This window comes from Trichechus manatus, unplaced genomic scaffold (genome assembly GCF_000243295.1).
Source record: "Trichechus manatus latirostris isolate Lorelei unplaced genomic scaffold, TriManLat1.0 scaffold00027, whole genome shotgun sequence".
NCBI lineage: Eukaryota > Metazoa > Chordata > Mammalia > Sirenia > Trichechidae > Trichechus > Trichechus manatus.
The window spans coordinates 5,893,478-5,913,084 of record NW_004443963.1 but is presented as its reverse complement, the minus strand read 5'-3'; the positions used below and the strand labels follow the sequence as shown (position 1 = coordinate 5,913,084).

At 45.1% G+C, this 19,607-nt stretch overlaps 1 protein-coding gene across 3 annotated transcripts in view; it reads right to left on the bottom strand.

Annotated features, from left to right (window-relative positions):
- CHST11 (carbohydrate sulfotransferase 11) overlaps positions 1-19,607 on the bottom strand; it is a 337,639-nt gene that overhangs the window by 124,134 nt on the left and 193,898 nt on the right. The window lies entirely within an intron of this gene.

The window sequence follows — 19,607 nt, the reverse complement described above, 5'->3', positions numbered from 1 at the left end:
GTCCAGACAAGTTGATGTGTTAAAGATCTTCTTTTTAATTCTTGCTCCATTATAGAAGCCATTGGGGGTTTCTTGTAGAAATCACATCGGTCCACCCCCTTACATTGGTCTAGACTGCTTTGAGAGGAAAGCACTTAGAGTTCAGAATAAAACAAACCTAAGTCCAATCCTGGTTTGGCCACTTACTATCTTTGTGACCTCAGGCAGCATATTGAGCCTTTCCAAAGCCATTTTACCTTGCCTGAAAGAGATTCATAATAACATGTACCTAACAGATTGGCTATAAACATTAGAAAGAGTTTATGTAAAATGCTTAACATGTTGCCCAGTACACGGAAAATACTTAACCCAATAGCTAACACTGCTGTTACCATCACCACTAATGATGATTCTCCACCTACAACATGGCAGGGTTAGTTACCTCTGTTCTGATACCTTGTTCTGTGCCCTACTGATGTTCCAAAATGACTGACTGATGGAATGTGTTGACTATCTTCTGCCCCCTTTTCTTCCTACCTCCACTGCCATCCATTCTCCGCCCTTCTCTGTCCTTCCCTGTTCCCCAGAAAGGTGACCCCGTGCATGGCATCAACCAGGCTCCCCTGCTGGGTACTTCTGTTTCAGTGTGGCCAACAGCAGAAACTAGCAGAAAATAGAGGCCAGAAGATGAGGTAGAAGAGGGGAGAGGGAGGAAGGGAAACAGGAAGAGATGGTGAGCAGATGAGAAGGTGGGAGAGTGAGAGAAAGAGAGATAGAGATGGTGATGGTGATAGCGAGCGATTGATTGGAGTACATCTTCCCTGCTCCCACTTCAAGAACCATGTCCACTGAAGCCACCATGACAACTGGCTTGGCCATGCCAGGCCAGCAGAGCCAGCGAGGGTGGAAAAGGAGAGGAGGCTGGTGGCTGCCTGCAGAAAGCCGTGCCAATTGATAGGTCGATGGTTGCCCCTTTAGAACACAGAATCTGTGCTCTGTGTACCCATCTGCTTCGGTGCTGTTGTTTTTTTCTCATTTGGGATTTGTTTACCCTTTCATTTCCTAGTTTAATTTCCTTTTAATAAAACTCTAATCTTGTCTTGGCTCACCTAATGGGAAATAGGATTAGTCCACAGCTAAACTAGGAGGAGAGTGAAGGGGAAGGCTTGGGCTCCTTGGACGTCAGGCCCAGAAGGGAGCTGGGGAAGGTCTCCAGGGCTCAGGCAGACAGACAGCAAACTCAGGAGGGGCCAAAATAAAGACATCTGCGGTGCTCACCCCACCTGTGGCCACTCCTCCCCCGCCAGCTAAGGTCACTCTGCCAACACAAATACCTCTTCCAAAACAGGAGAGACGCCTGAGTGCCAGTCCTGACCCAGGCCCCTGGCTCCATGCTGGATAAGTTTGTTAGCTTCTCTGAGTCTCAGTTTTCTCACCTGTATAAAGGGGATAAGGAGCCCTGGTGGTGCAAACAGTTAAGTGCTCAGCTACTAACTAAATGGTTGGCAGTTCAAACCTACCTAGTGGCTCTGTGGAAGAAAGACCTGCCAATCTGCTTCCTGACAGCCAAGAAAACCCTATGAGGCATTTCTACTCTGTCACATGGGGCCTGTATGAGTTGGAATCATGGCACCCAACAATAATAATAATGAGGGTATCTGATTATTGTAAGTATTTGGCATAGAGTGAGAGCACTCAAAGTAACAAACCAAACCTGTTGTCCTCGAGTTGATTCTGACTCATAGCTACCCTATAGGACAAAGTAGAATTGCCCCATACGGTTTCCAAGGAACGGCTGGTGGATTCAAACTGCTGACCTTTCTGGTTAGCAGCTGAGCTCTTAACCACTGTACCACCAGGGCTTCACTCAAAGAACGGTAACTATTATTACTAAATTAAAAGTATGATAAGCCTTGCTTCAGTGAAACTGTCCTCAGGTGTTGATGCAAATATATTGTTGTCTGCCATCAAGTTGGCCCCCAACTCATGACGACCCCATGCACCACAGAATGAAACCCTGTCTGGTCCTGAGCCATCCCCATGATTGGATGGGGATTGGAGCATTGTGATCCATAGGGTTTTCGGTGGCTGATTTTCAGAAGTCGATCGCCAGGCCTTTCTTCCTACTCTGCTAAAACCTGTTCAGCATCATAGCAACACACAAGCCTCCACTGACTGACGGAGGTGGCTACACATGAGGTGCATTGGCTGGGAATCAAACCCAGGTCTTCTGCATGGAGGGTGAGAATTCTACCACTGGACCACTACAACCTTCATTGATGCAAATATGCCGAGACCTATTCTAGCACCCACGGCCAGTCTCTGCAACAACTCTCCCAGCTCTGACCACAGACTGCCTCCTGGACTCCGTGCCCCAAAGTCATGTTGGGGATCCAGATATACTCCCCCCACTCTACTCTGATCAGTCCTGCCACCTCACCTGAGACAGAACCACCCTGTGAGGAGGGTGCAACTGAGTTTGCATGCCAAGACCACGCTGCTCACTGGAAGGGGCAGCCCCAGGACTCGAACCCAGACTCTGAACTCAGAGCGCTTTCTTCTCCTCCCCAGTCTTGCATGGAGGCCTTTCAAATACAAAGCTGGAAGTCTCCTCAGGAAGGAGAGAAAACTGTCTTGATGGGTTGCCCAGGCAGTGCCACACCAGTTGCAGGGAGCACAGGTGTGTCTTTTTGGCAGATGTGCACGAAGCCGCTCTGCTTTTGAAGGGAGAGAATTGGCCGCACTTGACACTGGAGGCAGGAAATAGAATCTGGCTTTGATGAAGGATGGAACTGGGGAGAAGCCACTCCAAAGTGCCTAACGAAAGACACCTGTGGGAGGGCGGTATCTGGGAGGCCACTGCATGTAATTTTAGGACTCTGGGTGGCGCAAATGGTTAAGAGTTTCAGCTACTAACAGGTTGGCGGTTAGAACCCACCCAGAGGCACCTCTGGGTAAGAAAGGTAAGAAAGTTCTGGCAATCTGCTTTCAAAAGGTCATAGCCATGAAAAACCTATGGAGCACAGTTCTGCTCTGTCACACACGCGGTTGCCATGAGTCAGAATCGACTTGACAGTAACTGCTTTGGTTGGTTAAGTCAACAGGTAATCTTAGATGAAATCAAAAAGTCATAGCCATGAAAACCCTATGGAGCACAGTTCTGCTCTGCAACACATAGGGTTGCCATTTGTCAGAATCGACTCGACAGTAACTGGTTTGGTTGGTTAAGTCAACAGGTAATCTTAGATGAAATGCAGCAGGAAGACATGATATGCCCAGATGCATGAAAGGTGGGGAGGGAACCGTTCCTGGGGGTGTCTGGAAACGTCCCTGGACGGATACTCACAAGTGTGTATTACGGACACAGGACACATGTTGGGTGGAGGCTGCAGGACACACTTCCCACCAGCCTCCAAGCAGCAGTAAAGACCGTAATTAGCCAGAGGAAACCTCTCTCTCAAGAGGAAGTGGTTCCCCATTCCATGAGTCATTCCAAATCACACCAGACAGCTCTCTTGCACAAACCCTCCCAGAACATTAGCCTCCATTAGGAGGCAAAGTCAAGGAGAGCTAAGGCACTCCTTCCCTTGCTAATTGCACCCCTAAACTCCAGGGGAAATAAGAAAACTCAACTTGCTTCCTCTAGGTAGCAGAGAATAAAGTATGACTATCTGTTCCATGAGGTGACAGCTGGGAAACATTCTAATGTGCTCCCTTCTGCTCTGGGTTGAAACAGAGAAGTCTTTGCTTTACGGGAGCCGAGTAAACATGTTCAAGAGACCAGATGAAACTTACGGGCACAAATGACATGCACGTCCCTGATCTAGAATGAAGTGTTCCAGATAAGAAACATTTCTCCAAGTGCCATTAACAAAAATAATAGTAATGAAAAAAAATTGTTTTTTGTAAAAAGAAATTCTCTGAACCGTCTCTAAATTCTCAATGTGGAAACTCTCTAAATGTGTCCAGTTTCTTTAAAAGAGCATATTGAAGAAGCGCTAACTTGTTACTAGTAACCCCACGTCAGCGTGTGGCCATGCACTTTGGCACGTAGGCCCTACAGTGCTACAGCAGGAAAGGTATGAGGACAAGTGGTCTAAGCCCATCACCACCAGGGACGACTCACCCATAAGCAAGGTAAGCACATGCTTAGGGCATTAACAAAACAGGGCATCAGTTGTCCAAAACAAAGACCCACAGATGCCAAGCAGACAGGATACAAGGAAAACTGAGCACCACATTGGAGGTGAACTGGCAGGGTACTAAATGAAACTGATACCAATTCCAGGGCGTGAGAACGTGCTGGCCTGGAAATAAAGTTCACCAAGGGTCACACGGGCACCCACGTGCAAGGTTGTTTAAGCTATGAGGCTCCTACCACTTGAATACCTTTGTTGATGTCTGTCTCCTACGGTCCCCTCCCATGTAATTGAAACTCCTTATCTCAATGGGTCTCTTGGGAGTACACTATTTTTTTCTAATAAACAAGAGGTGGAGGTGGGCTGTCCAGTCTAACTCTTGCTACATTCACACAACATGCAACTGGATCCAACTTGAGCAGTTACTGGGCAAGGATGGATTATATTAACAGATAACAGGTCTCTGATCCATTTTGCGAGAACTGTCTTGTACATCCACGTCTGCTGATCCAGCACCTCCAGCCAGGAGGGCCAGCAATGCTCTCTGCCATGATACAAACACAATGGCATGCTCTTACACACGTGCTGGTAAACAACTAATGGGAACTCCAGTCCCAGACGATGCACAAAAGCGAGGGAACTCGAATAAGTCAACCACCGCGACGAATTCAATCAAGTTACTTTTAAATTTATAGCATTTATGTACAGTTATGTCCTAAGTAAAAATCTTAGAACCCCGTATCCACTAAAAATTTTATAATCCAGTTCACCTTATTCCACTAAAATGGCATAGCCACTTTTGCGTTCAATCACTAATATTATAGGTCACATTTAAAAAGAAGTTACGTTATGGATAGCTAAGACACACACACACACATATATGCACGTATGTATATAACTCACGTATTCCATTTGAATGTGTGAGTAAGCAGAGGAGGGGGCACCACAGATTATCAGTTCTTAGGGTCCTCACATGCCTTAATCTGGCCCTGATTATCACTGTTGACTCACATAACCCCTCCGAGCTTCCGTTTCCTCAACTATAAAATAGAGGGAGCAGGGGTAAAAGCAACAATTCAACAGGACTTTTCAAGAAATAAATGACATGTATCAAAACCTGGCATGTAGTAAGCACTTAGTTGGTGTGGTAGTTTATTCCTTAAAATACGTTGAAATGTAATTAATAATTGAAAATAAACCTTAAAACTTAAACAACCTTTACTTGACTCCATTTGCAGTTACGTATTTTTTCTAACTTCAAAAAAAATTATTTTTGTTTTATTGTTTTCATTATAAATGTAACAAATGCTCATTGTAAAAAATTCTGAATCCCCAAAACAATTTTAAAAGGTAAAAATGATCTATACTCCAACCACCAGACATAGGCTTGGTATTTTGTTACATAACTTGCCGGAGTAAATGCATAGGCACGCTCCTCATCTTCATGCTGATCTGTCATCTTTTTTCACTTACAATGTCTCATGAACATCTTTTCCTCTGAAAAATTGTTGCTCTACACTGTCATTTTAAAGCCGCACAAGATCCCACTGTATGGATGTACCATGCTTTCTTTAATCTCTGCTGAATAATATTGTGGTTATTTCTAATTTTCAACTAGTATGAACACAGTTTCACAATTGGGGTTCTCAACCTTGACACAAATGACATTTACGACCAGATAATTCCATTGGGGGAGCTGTCCTGTGCGTTGTGGATGTTTAGCAGCATCCCTGGCTTCTATCCACTAGATGCCAGGAGCATCTCCACCGTTGTGACAAACATTGCCAAATGCCACCCGCTACGGCCCCAGCCCCCCCACCAAGGGAGAGGCAAAATCGCCTCTGGCTGAGAACTACTGCTTTAGGATAAATGCCTAGAAGTGAAATAGCCAGATCAAAGAGTGGCCATACTTTTCATTTCATCACCCACTGCTAAATTGCCCTCAAAAAGGTGGAGCCAATTGACATGCCCACCTGCACTGTAGGGGTGCCCCAGACAGCCCTGGTGTTGCAGATTGAATTGGGTCCCCCCAAAATATGTGTTGGAATCCTAACCTCTATACCTGTGGATGCAATATCTTTTGGGGAAAAGGGTTTTCTGTGTTATGTCAATGAGGCTAATGTGTCTTAAACCTGACGGGAGCCCTGGTGGCACGGTGGTTAAGAGTTCAGCTGCTAACCAAAAGGTCAGCAGTTCGAATCCACCAGCTGCTCCTTGGAAACCCCATGGGGCGGTTCTACTCTGTCCTAGAGGGTCCCTATGAGTTGGAATCAACTTGACAGCAGTGGATTTGTTTTATTTAGTTTGTTTGTTCGTTTTAAACCTGATCACTTCTGAGTTATACAAGGAGCAGTTATACAAGGAGCAATCACAGCTGGGGGAAGACAGAGGCTCTCTGATGATGATGATGGTGATGGACACAGATGAGTCTATAAGCCCGGGAACTCCAAGGATTGCCAGCTACTAGAAAACAAAATAAACAAGGACCTCTCCCTATAGCCAGTGCCCTGAATTCAGACTTCTAGCTGCCTAGACTGTGAGAAAATAAATTTCTGTCCTTTCAAGCCACTCATGGGTGGTTATTTCTGTTACAGGAGTTCTAGGAAGCTAAGACAGCGCACACCTTCCTTTTCATTTCTGCCAGTATAAATGTGAGTAGGGGCAGCCTACTGTTTTGTTTTGTTATTTTACTCTGGTAAATTATGCATAACATAAAACTTGCTACTTTAACCATTTTTAAGTGTACAGTTCAGTGGCATTAATTACATTCACAATGTTGTACAACCATTACTACTATCTATTTTCAGAAATTTGTCATCACCCCAAACAGAAACTCTATCCATTAAAAAATAACTCCCTATTCCCTCCTCCTCCCAGCCTCGGGTAATCTCTACATCTACTGTGTGTGTCAAAAACATATATAACACAACATTTGCCGCTTTGACATTTTTGACAGGTACAATTCAGTGACATTGATTACATTAATCATCTTGTGCAACCAGCACCAGTATCCACCACCAAATTTTCTATCACCATAAACAGAAAGTCAATACTTCTAAACAATGACTTCTCCTTCTCCCCCACCCCGCCACCTTCCCCTGGTAACCAATAATAAACTTTGGTCTCTGTACATTCATCTATTCTCGGCATTTCGTATAACTAAGATCATACAACACTTGTTCTTTTAAGTCTGGCTTCTTTCATAATGATTTAGCGATCTGTCCATATTTTTGCGTGTATCAGTAGCTTATTCCTTTTTTACTGCTGAGTAGTATTCCATAGTGTAGCTATACCACATTTTTTTATTTATCCATTCACAAGTTGGTGGACATTTGGGTTGTTTCCAGTTTGGGGCTTTTATGAATAATGCTGTTATGAATATTTATATATACATCTTTCTGTTGTGACCAGCTATTTTAAAAGTATTTTCCCACTTTAATATTCAACCTGTAAGTCAAAAAGTATTGCTACTAAGGTTCCAGTTCATACATGCATGGGTTTATTCCAAATAAAACATGTTTAAACCTGTCACTTCGATCAGTGGATGGCTGCAGCAAGTTCCTCAGTAATACATTTGTCTTAGTTCAAACAAAAAAGGATACTTTTTGTGCCATGGAAAAAAACAATTTTGAGGCCAGGGTTAATATCAAATTTTTAACAAAACTCAAGTGGACATCTTCCCAAATTACTAAAGCTTTGCAACAAGTTTACGGGAATGCTGCCTCACATAAAACAACAGTTTTTAGACAGATCAAGCATTTTAAGGAAGGTCTGGAAGACCTCAGAGATGAGCCAAGAGAGGGAAGACCGCTCAGAAGATTATGGAGACTGGTTTTTGGGATTCCAAAGGGGTAAATCCTGATAGATTTTTCTCAAAGGACACAAGACGATTATGGGGGCTTATTATGAAGAAGTTTTAAGAAAACTGAAAACTGCAGTATTGAGAAAAAGGCCAGGAAAGTTGCACCAAGGAACTTTTTTCCATCATGACAACGCATCTGCTCATTCTTCGAAGGTAGCAAGGGATGTCCTACAAGAATTTTGTTGGGAAACCTTATCCCATCCACCCTACCGCCCTGATTTTGCCCCTTCAGATTTCTTGTTCCCAAAACTCAAAGAACATTTGAAAGGAACACGATTGAAAGGAACCTGTCATTTTGACATGGTGTAAATTGAAGAGGGCAGAATTCTTTGGGAGGGAGAGATAGACAGATGGAAACACAGCCTTCAGAAGTGTATAGACCTAGATGGAGGATACGTTGAGAAACACTAGCTTCATATTTTGATATTTTTTAAAATAAAGGTTTCCATGATTTTGTAGCAATACTGTTTGGCTTACCCTCATATACAAGTATGTCCTGTTATAGTTTAAACCATGTGAGCTGATACCCTCTCCCCCAAAAAATGGCGCTATGGGGTATATGGAATCTACAGGTGGTGCAAACAGTTAAGCGCTCAACTACTAGCCAAACGGTTGGCAGTTTGAACCCACCTGGCGTGTCTCAGAAGGCAGGCCTGGCATTCTGCCTCCGAAAGGTCACAGCTGTGAAACTCTATGGAGCAGCTCTACTCTGCACACATGGGGTCGCCATGAGCTGGAATCAACTGACAGCAACTTAACAACAACAATAGTGAGGTATATGACTCCAGATCTTTATTTCAAAGCACATTTTAGTCACATGCCTTGTAAATTCCAGGACGGCATAAAATTTTGATGAAGGTCATAAGAAGCCAGATGGAACTTCGAGAACCCCAGTCCCTGCAAGCCACCAAGCCACAGTGCATCTAGAAGGGTGCGCCAAGACCAGGAAATGTACTTTACTCAACATTTTCATGCTTCCCACTCCCAAGCTTGTATTTCGAGGAAAGACGTTCTCTGCTTGAGAGCCCGAAGAAAGTCATGCAGGGCTGTCTGGATCCCTGCCTGACGCTGGTATTTGGGATTTGTTAACTGAAACCCCACAGCTTGTCAAGACTGTCTGTGCCTTTCCGGTTTCGGGAAGCAGAAAAAGAGCTGAAAACTAAAGGAACTAAATTATAGCCAACGAAAGGAGTTCCAGGACCGGGACCTGTACAGTTGAAGAAATGCTCCCCATATGTGAGCTTCCGCTGCAGGCTTCCCTCAGAGTAACCCTGGAAGAGAACATTGAGACAAATGCCCCACAGCAACTCTTTGAATTGACCAGACCAAGAGAAGGCGATTCCTGACAGAAATGTAAGCTTGTTTTCTGTGTTACCCCAACCCTATGCCACACACCCCACCATCATCACCCCCCATCCCGAAAAAAAAAAAACAACAACAGGTATTCTCTGTATCATGAGAGTGGTAGATGCTGGCAGTTCATGCAGCAATTGGATGCCGACCATCCTTCTCCCATCCAACCTCTGTAGTGAGGCACTAGTTCTGTTGGGGAGATAACAGTTGATCCTCACCACATCTGTTGCTAATATCATCGCACTTTAGTCAGGTAACTTTCCAACTTGTTTTACTTCAACCTAAAGTAAGAACGGAGTCCCCTGGTAGTGCAAAATGTTAACGTGTCAGCTGCTAATTGAGGGGTTAAAGTCCACCCAAAGGCGCCTCAGAAGAAAGGGCTGGAGATCTACTTCCAAAAAATCAGCTGCTGAAAACCCTATGGAGCACAGTTCTACTCTGACACACATGGGATAGCCATGAGTCGAAGTCAATTCAATGGCCAAGTGGTTTAGAGTAAGAATACTGGGCATTGGTGGTTCAGTGGCAGAAGTCTTGCCTTCCATTTGGGTAACCCCGGTTCCATTCCTGGCCAATGTACCTCATGTGCAGTCACCATCCATCTGTCAGTGAAGGCTTGTGTGTTGCTGTGATGCTGAACAAGTTTCAGTGGAACTTCCAGACTAGATGAACTAGGAGCACAGGAATGGGCAGCACTTCATTCAGTTGTGCATGGGGTTGCCACCATCAAGGCTGACTGAATGGCAGCTACCAACAACAACATAGTAAAAATACATTGTACATTACAAGGCAACACACACACACACAAAATGAAGCAAAAGTTTCGTAATACTTTCATATTTACTGTATGAAATACCCTTTGATATTTTCTAATTTGTTATGTTCTATTCTTCCTTCCTTTTTCCCTCCCTCATCCATCTCCTTTTCTTCCTTCCTTTCTTTCTCTTCATTCATTCCTTTTTGCCTGCTTTCTTCCTTCCCTTTTCCTCCTCCTTCTTCTTTTTCCTTTCTCCCTTCTTCTCCTTCTTCCAAAAATGATTATAACCCATTGGATTGATTTCACGACCTACTATTGGGTCACAACACAGTTAGAAAACCACTGCCCTACCGCCAGTGTGTCTTTCAATCATCCAACAGGCATTTGCTGAGAGCTTGCTATATGCCAGGGCCTGTGCTAGGCACTGAGGAGACAGTGGCCAACTCTGCAAAGAGTCCCTGTCCCCATGGAGTTTCCAGTTTGGCAGAGCCCAGGCACAGAACACGAAGTGCAGGGAGTTTGTGATGACCTGGGGCATGAGAACACGGGAGAGAGGGGAGAAAGAAGTGACAGTTCTGCTGAGCCCTGGTAAGCAGGAACCAGGCAGACAAGTGGGTGGGGCTGAGTTGGGGGTGAGTCGGAAAAGAGTTCCATGCAAAGGAAAGAGCAGATACAAAGTCTCTGAGGCAAGAAAATGCAAGCCACAGAAGAAGCAGAGAAGAAGGCCAGTGTGACTGGGCTTCGAGAACCAGAGTGGAAGGTAGGCAGGGGCTAGGCTAATGATGGCCCCATGGACCTCACTGAAGATGTTAGACTTTATTCTAATTGTAACATGGAAAGGTCTTAAACAGATTTTAATTTAGATACAGTTTGGGCATTTTGTAGTTAAAGGAATATCTCTTTCAAAAGCAAGAGTTCAGAAATGGAGTTTAGTTCCTAAGTATTTTTACACATGATTACAGTGTTTCTTATAGAAACTAGGCCCCAGATCATCTATTCCAGGATAGTTGAGCAAAACTAATAACAGTAAAAATACATACATACATACATAAATGTAGTAATAGGAGTTACAGTCATAATAACATTTATTGAGCCTACTACATATTGGTCACTGCTCTAAGTGCATTACATTGATTATCTCATTGAATTATCATGGCAATTCTATGAACTAGGTACTATTATTACCCCCATTTTACAGATGAAGAAACTGAGGCACAGAGAGTTTAAGTGACTTGCTCAAAGTCACACAGTGGCAGAGCCAGGATTCACGCCCAGGCTCTTAAACACTGTACAATGCTGTCAAATGAATAAATGGCATAAAAATCAAGTCCTGGAGAAGTAAAGAGGAGGCTCATTTTGTCTCTTTACCTGGATTGGCCATGAAAGGTCTCAGAAAGATGGAAGGTACAAGAGTATGCCCAAAGGGTCAAGGGCTTTGAGAGGAATATCTCAGGCCTGCACAGAGAACACTGAGAATAAACTTGTTTCTCTGGTTCAGCCTCCCCTCTCCAGGCCTCCTCTGTCCTTCTCTGTAAAGCAAGGGGTGGCCCATGATGTTTCTGCAAGTCTGACCAAGGAGAAGGTGGTAGAGTTGGATGCAGAAGGTCCCTGAGGACCTTAAACACCATAGAAATGAGGATACAGGGAGGCCAATGGCCTGGAGTTGGATCCACTGCTTTCCTAGTATACAACCCTGGACCAGACACCAAGATCTCTAAACCTCAATGACCACATCTATAAAATGGGAATGATCATGGTTATGATTCATAGTGAACCTTGTATAGAGCTCTTGGCACAAAATACACACTTAGTACTGATGAAGATCAAAGACCACAGCCTTCAGTATGGATTACACCTCAACATAAAGCAAACAAAAATCCTTACTACTGGACCAATGAGCAACATCATGATAAACGGAGAAAAGACAGAAGTTGTCAAGAATTTCATTTTCCTTGGATCCACAATCACCACCCATGGAAGCAGCAGTCAAGAAATCAAAAGACACATTGCATTGGGCAAATCTGCTGAAAAAGACCTCTTTAAAGTGTTAAAAAGCAAAGATGTCACCTTGAAGATTAAGGTGCGCCTGATCCAAGCCATGGTGTTCTCAATCGAATTATATGCATGTGAAAGCTGGACAATGAATAAGGAAGACTGAAGAAGAATTGACACCTTTGAATTGTGGTGTTGGTGAAGAATACTGAATATACCATGAACTGCCAAAAGAACAAACAATTCTGTCTTGGAAGAAGTACAACCAGAATGCTCCTTAGAAGCAAGGATGGCTAGACTACGTTTCACATACTTTGGACATGTTATCAGGAGGGATCAATCCCTGGAGAAGGACATCATGTTTGGGAGTGTAGAGGGTCATTGAAAAAGAAGAAGACCCTCATAGAGATGGATTGACACAGTGGCTGCAACAATGTGCTTAAGCATAACAACAATTGTGAGGATGGCGCAGGACTGGGCAGTGTTTCATTCTGTTGTATTCTGGGTCACTACAAGTTTGAACCAACTCAACGGCACCTAACAACAACAACGTGTTAGCTACATTATTATTATTAAACCGTAATTGATTCAGCAGCCCATCCTGCCTGGAATAAAAACCCACAAGGAACAGAACTGGAATGATGTTGATTACGGCGGTGTCAGGAGTTGGTCTGGGAGCTGTTGAACACAGTGACGACTTGATCATCGGCAGCTGCTTCTCCACTGATTACCAAGCCACACCCCTACATTTGTAACCTATGGGCTCCCTAATTCCCTTCTTTAGATGAAAACAGCACTGATGAATTCGACCCCATTAAAAGTGAGAGACAAGGATTAATAAAACTCAGCCGAGATGGGTGACAGCAGATGTGGTCTCAGACGTGTCATACAGCTATGTCTATCCACCATATGTCAGGAAACTGTGGAGCCTTCAATGCAATCATTTTTAGTCTTAGTCAAAGACATTATCCAGCTGAATTGGATTTGCCAGGTGTTCTTTCTGTTGTTTGCCTCCTGAACTCTCTTCCTGGCCCCCTCTGTGATGGGATGATTGCTTGTAAGACAACTGGCAATTACGATTCTTTAAGAGTCGGGGCATATAAAAGATTAGAAGTCTTGGAAACGTGCCATCGGATGATTAAGTAGCATTTGCAATGGAATGGCCCTTTAAATAATCATTGTAAGTGTAAAAATGTACTTTTTTATTCCTGCAAATGTATAGATTACACCCACCCACATGGACATATTATCTTTTGCAGCATACAAAACACAGGCATGGGGGAATGGTAAAAGGTTGTGTTGAGACCCCTGGCCTCACACCTAATAAAATGCTTTTGTGACAAATGAAATTTACTTTCACAAGTGGGAATGGAGTTGGCTAAAGGTAGAACGAGTCTTCACTCCCATTTGTGCTCCAGCTTAGAGATGAAACTTTATGCCATTATTCTCAGTCAGTCAGTCTCACCCACCCACATAACCTCCCTTCCTTCCTTTCTTCCTCCCTCCCACCAGGACCAGGGCTCCTGCTGACCCTGAACTTGCGCGATCCTGAGAGTGAGTGCCTCCTTAAATTCTGTAACCTAGGAGCCATGTTTGCCTCACCCAAGTCCTAGCCCAGCTCTCTTCCTCCCTTCCTCCCTCCATCCCTCATTCTGTGAATGAATGAATGAATGAATGAGTGAGTGGTCAAATGAACAACCCCATGTCATAAATGGAGCAAATGCATTTTGCTGGGGAGGGTGAATGTCTGTTTTATAGCTGAAGGAGGAGGGTTTCAAGAGATTAATGCCTGCTCCAAAGACCAGTCAACAGGAAGCAACCAGACCCAGGTTAAAAACAAAGATGGTGAAACAGACGTTGCTTAACCAATCCCAAAACACAGTGGAGACCCCTCTTGACGCCTGAATGGGGTGGCCTTGGGGCAAGCAAAGGGCCCATCACAATCTCTAGCAGATATGTACCTGGCACAAATTAAATGTTTGCTCCAAGAAGTTGGAAGAGCTAAAAAACACAGGTGAAGAGAAGTGAGATTCAGGAAGCGAGGTTTGGGGACGGCACATCGCAGAGGACGGACAACTAGTATCCTTGGGTCCCCAGAGGAGCTGCCTGGGGTTCTACTGGGAACTGTTCCGGGCCAGGGAGACCTGTGGCTGAGTTGGCTCCTCTTCTGCCATTTTCTCTCTCACTGATCGTAACCCAGCCCTGAGACACTCATGCCACATGATGATACCTGGATTCCAAAGGAAAATGAAGTCACCTCGGAGAGCCTAGATTATCAAGCAGCAGCCATCGGATCCCAAGCTGCCTTACATATGCAGTAAGCACCTACTGAGCACCTACAATGTGCCAGGGACCCATCGTACTTGGCGGTGGGGAGACTGTGGCAAACAAGACAGGGTCCTGTCATCGTGGAGCTCTGTGATCGTTTGGGTTGTGTGTCAACTTGGCTGGGCCATAATTCTCAGTGGTTTGGCAGTTGTATAATGATGTGATCACCTCCATGATGAGATCTGCTATGAGTAGCCAATCAGTTGAAAGGGCGTTTCCTTGGGGGTGTGGCCTGCATCAAATATATGTAGACTTTCTGGCAAGACTCGTGGGCTTTTGCTTACTCTAGATCCTGCAGCTGGCTCCTGTTTGTCTGACCTCTGATTCTTGGGACTTGAGCTAGCAGCTTACCTTCTGTCTCACCCGCCGATCTTGGGACTTGTTGGTCTCCACAGCCTGTGAGTCTGAGCCCTGATGTCTACCTGCTGATCTTGGGTTCAACAGCCCCTGCAGCTAGGTAAATCAGGAGAAGCCTCCAGCCTGACCCACGGACTCGGGACATTCCAGCCTTTACAACCGAGCGAGTATTTCCTTGATATAAATCTCTTTCTATATAAATATTTATATGTTTTACCAATTGTGCTTCTCTAGAGAACCCAGCATAAGACAAGCTCCCTGGCTAGCAGGGAAGACATGCTAATAAACCAATCACCGAATAATTATTCATCCTTACAACTGTAATGAAGCCAGAATATAAGCTCCATGAGGACAGGAATTTGTGTCTACTGACAAACCAATCACCAAATAACTATTCAATTATTACAACTGTAATGTAGTTAGAATATAAGGTCCATGAGGACAGGAGTTTGTGTCTGTTTTGCTCATTGGTCTGTCACAAGTGCCTACAACAGAGCCTGGTGCATAGCAGGTGCTCAATAAATATTTGTTGAATGAATGAAGTGCTATAAAAGAACAGCAGAGGGCATGATGAGAGCATAGGAAGAGGGGACCTCACCTAGTTGGGGGTACCAGGGATGCTTCCCCAAGAAGTGACAATTAAGTAGACCTGAGGATACAGAGGAGCTGGCCTGGCAAAGACGTGTGGGGAGCCTGGTCCGGGCAGAAGGAACTGCATGGTGGACCGCCTGGGACTGTCGAAGGGACTGAAGATGTCTCCATAGGAGAGAGGCCTCTGAGATGTGGCCAGAGAGGAAGGCAGGGACCAGATCGTGCAGAGCCGTGTTCAGGGATGCTTTTAAAGCCTGATCCTCCAAAAATTCCACATTAAAATAGTAGAGGGACAAGGATACTGCTATAATTTGGGAATGAGTAAGGGTGATGGTTGAACAACATGATAAACACAATTAATGTCACTGAGCTATATGTGTGACGATTACTGAAATGTTAAATGTTCTGTTACATATGTATTTACCACAATTAAAAAAATATATGAGTCTTAAAAACAAACAAAAAAAACCCAGTAGAGGGAGCGAAGAAAATGTGATGCTCTTCCCCCTCACTGTTCACGCCCCCCTTCCAACACCGAATAATTAAAAATCATTTGATTATATATATTCATAGAAAAATGTGTGCCTTCTTTAAACTGCTTCATAGAAGGCTATGAAGAAACCATGAACCATTGCCCCCGATGGACTATTTGTCAAGGCAGAATTCTAAGCCAGCCTCTGTGCTCATGGCGAACTCAGGGACAGTGGGATATTTCCAGCATTTGAAGGACAGCATAACATAAAACTGGGGAAGGCCCTTCATCTTGCTTCCCAGCAAGAGCGGTGGCTTTTATTGCATTTACGCGCTTATTCCTAATGGAAGAACTATCATCCACCCTTCCCCTAAGCATGCTTTGAAAAACGAGTGCTTGCAGCCTCAGCCTGACAGAGGCGATGATAAAGAGTGTCCCAGGGCCCCTCAGAACCACGGTGTTTTCAACACCACTTTCCCTTCAGTCTCATGGGGAGGACCCCAGCCAAAGCTTATACTTCCCAGCATCAAACTCTTCAGGGTTCTAGGAAGCTGGTGGGCTGATCGAGGCCTCCCTGAAGAGAAGCAAGAAAAAGTGAGCCGTCTTCAGGGACTGTCCCCAGCACAGGCTAGGATGCAGCTACAGTTGCAGGGTGACTGAGGGTCCCTAGTGACATTTCAGAGAAGACTTGGACAAACTTGGAAGAGGATTTAACAGTTTATCTGAGCAAGCTGATGGGCTAAGACCGGTTGGAGTCCCTGGGTGGTACAAACAGTTATAGCACTCAGCTGCTAGGGTGAAGGTTCGAGTCCACCCAGAGGTGCCTCCGAAGAAAGGGCTGGCAATCTACGTGCAAAAATCAACCACTGAAAATCCTATGGAGCACAGAACCCTACTCTGACACACAGGGGGTTGCCATGAGTTGGAATTGACTCCATGGTAAGTGGAGGAAACCAGTTACATGGGTTTATTTCAGGAGGTGCCCCCGCCCGCAAAAAGAAAAATCCATCCCAACAGCCTGCCAATTTCTGAAATTCAACAGTTAGAGAATCTTTTCTTTGATGTGAAGCTCTAGGGCCCCTAACAGCTATTGGTCAAGCCTTTGAAGACCAGGCTCCCTCTCTTATGTCTCATACTTTCTTTTATCCCCTTCAGCTCAGCACTTCCTCAGGACGAATTCTACCTGAGCTGGTTGTATCTCTTGCACTGGGCACACAGTTGGCACCTGCTAAATAAACAGCTAGGAGCCCTGGTGGTGCAATGATTAAACACTCAGCTGTAAACCAGAAGGTAGGTTGTTCAAACCCACCAGCCACTCTGAGGGAGAAAGATGTGGCAGTCTGCTTCTATAAAGATTTACAGCCTAGGAAACCCTGTGGGGCAGTTCTGCTCTGTCCTGTAGGGTCGCTATGAGTCAGAATCAAAACATAAGTTCCACCTCTATTCAGTTTATGCATGCTACATCCCTTTCCGAAGTGACCTCCCACCCTCTCTCCCGCACCACCAACCCCAATTCTATTCATGCAGCCTTTGGGACACATACCAAGTTCCCAGTGCAGAAGAAAGAACCTTGACCAGGTACCCACGAGTCCCGGGAGCATTAACATTCTCATGCTTCCCGCTGTCCGTGTCTCCAGGATTTGCACTTTGTTTCACGGTCTGGTGTGTGATGTAATTACCTGTGCCCTCATCTGTCTTCCCTGCTAAGGAGTTGCCTCCCCAAGGGAAGGGATGGTGCCATGTTCATCTTCAAATCCATTCCCTCAACGCTATGCTTCAGCAGCTGCATTAGGCCAAGTTCATCAGAGCAGTGTGCAAGACAAGAATTCACATGCAAGGGATTTAACAAGGGGTGCTCCAGGAAAGTGGGAGAGCAGGCAGGGCTGGCTTCATGGGCCTACGACCTGCGCAGTCATACAGGGCCCTGCAATCGGAAGGGTCCTGCACTTGATTGAACGCTCTGCTGTCACCGTCTTGAAATTGTTAATAATTCATAATAATTTGTGAACAAGGGGACTGCATTTTCATTTAACACTGGGCCTAAAAATCATGTAGGTGGTCCAGCAAGCAGAACAGGGGAGGGGAAAAAGCCCAACAAGGATGGAATATCAGGCTTAGATCTGCTCCCAAGGGCAACTCTGGGCATGACTCCTCAGAGTTTGTCCTGACTAGACGCAAGGGAGCTGGGCTAAGGGTGGCCCCTTGTTTGTTGTTGTAGATGCCATGGAGTCTGCCCCCAACTCATGGCGACTCCCCCCATGATTAGCTGTGCCATCCCCATGATGAGCTGCAGATGTTCCTCTGTGATCCATAGGGTTTTCATTGGCTAATTTTTTGGAAGTAGGTTGCCAGGCCTTTCTTCCTAGTCCATCTTAGTATGAAAGCTCCACTGAAACCTGTTCAGCATCACTGCAATAGGCAAGCCTCCACTGACAGACAGGTGATGGCTGTTCGTGACTGCCCAGGAATTGAACCGGGGTCTCCTGCACGGAAGGTGAGAATTCTACCACTTGACCACCACTGCCCTCGCAAGGGCTGCCCAGGCAGAGGTAAATTCTCAGGCTCTTCTCCTTCTCTGTGCATGGGAGAAAGTAGCTCTGGTAGCCCAAAGGCAGCCTTGGAAGCAAGTTGCAGGTGCAGCCATTACATGCAAAGCATGCAGAAGCTGGGGGATGGGTGCCCAGAAACCACAAAAGGAATCTGAGAGGGTCTGGGCAAAGTGCCAACAGTGTCCGCTACTGCCGTCAATCAAATTACTTGGGTTGAATTATCACATGCAAAATATGAGATCTAAAGACCAGTGAATGACTTACCCTACATGACCTACTGAATAAGGATTTCAATGAAGCAACTCCTTTCCAAACAAAGAAGCCATGTAATTTCTCTCTCCCTCCCAATGAACTTGCTTCATTGACTCACCTCACTGCATCTTCCCACATTTGGTTAACAGCATCCCAGACTGAGCAACAAATTGATTCTTAACTCTCCAGTAAAACACAAGCATTATGTAGCAGATTCTCAAGCAGTCCTCCTTCCATCCACATGGCACAAATACTCGTTCACATTATTGTGCGTCTCACTCGACAGATCAGTAATGTACCGGTTACAACAAGTTGCCGTCAACTCGACCCCATGTGTGTCAGAGCAGAACTATGCTCTATAGGTTTTCAATGGCTAGTTTTTCAAAAGTAGATCACCAGGCTTTTCTTCCAAGGCACCTCTGGGTGGGCTCGGAAGTCCAACCTTTGAGTCAGCCCATTAACTGTGGGCACCACCTAGGGACACCGGATCGGTAATGAGAGGCACCTTGTTTTTACATCGAGCCAACTGGGATCCTATCTCAGGAGAAAGTCCATCTTTAGGTCGCACCTAAGTTTTGGGGTACAGTTGCTTACAAAAGTTGCCCAAATGTCCAGTTACATGCCAGTGTCATTTCTTCATATTTAGGATATCAATCTTGATTAAAATTCCCAGTGGAAGGGACTTCTCAGCTTTCTGGAGAGATGAGAACATTACTCTTTGCCTGGAGAAGAGATGTTTTAATGGGGGAAAAAAAAAAAAACTAAAACAAGAGCACGTGCATCCACTTACATCCAATTTGCTTTAGTAACTCGATAGAGTTTTCCATCTGCTTCCCCAGTTCTCGCCTCGTGGGGTGGAAGCTGTCAGGTTTCCTTTTGGAACGGCCAATTTACCCAGCTCGCTGATATTCTGCTGTCTCTTCTTTCCCCTTCAGCCTGGGTTCTCTGGTTTCGTTTCCCAGCCAGTTGGTGGACT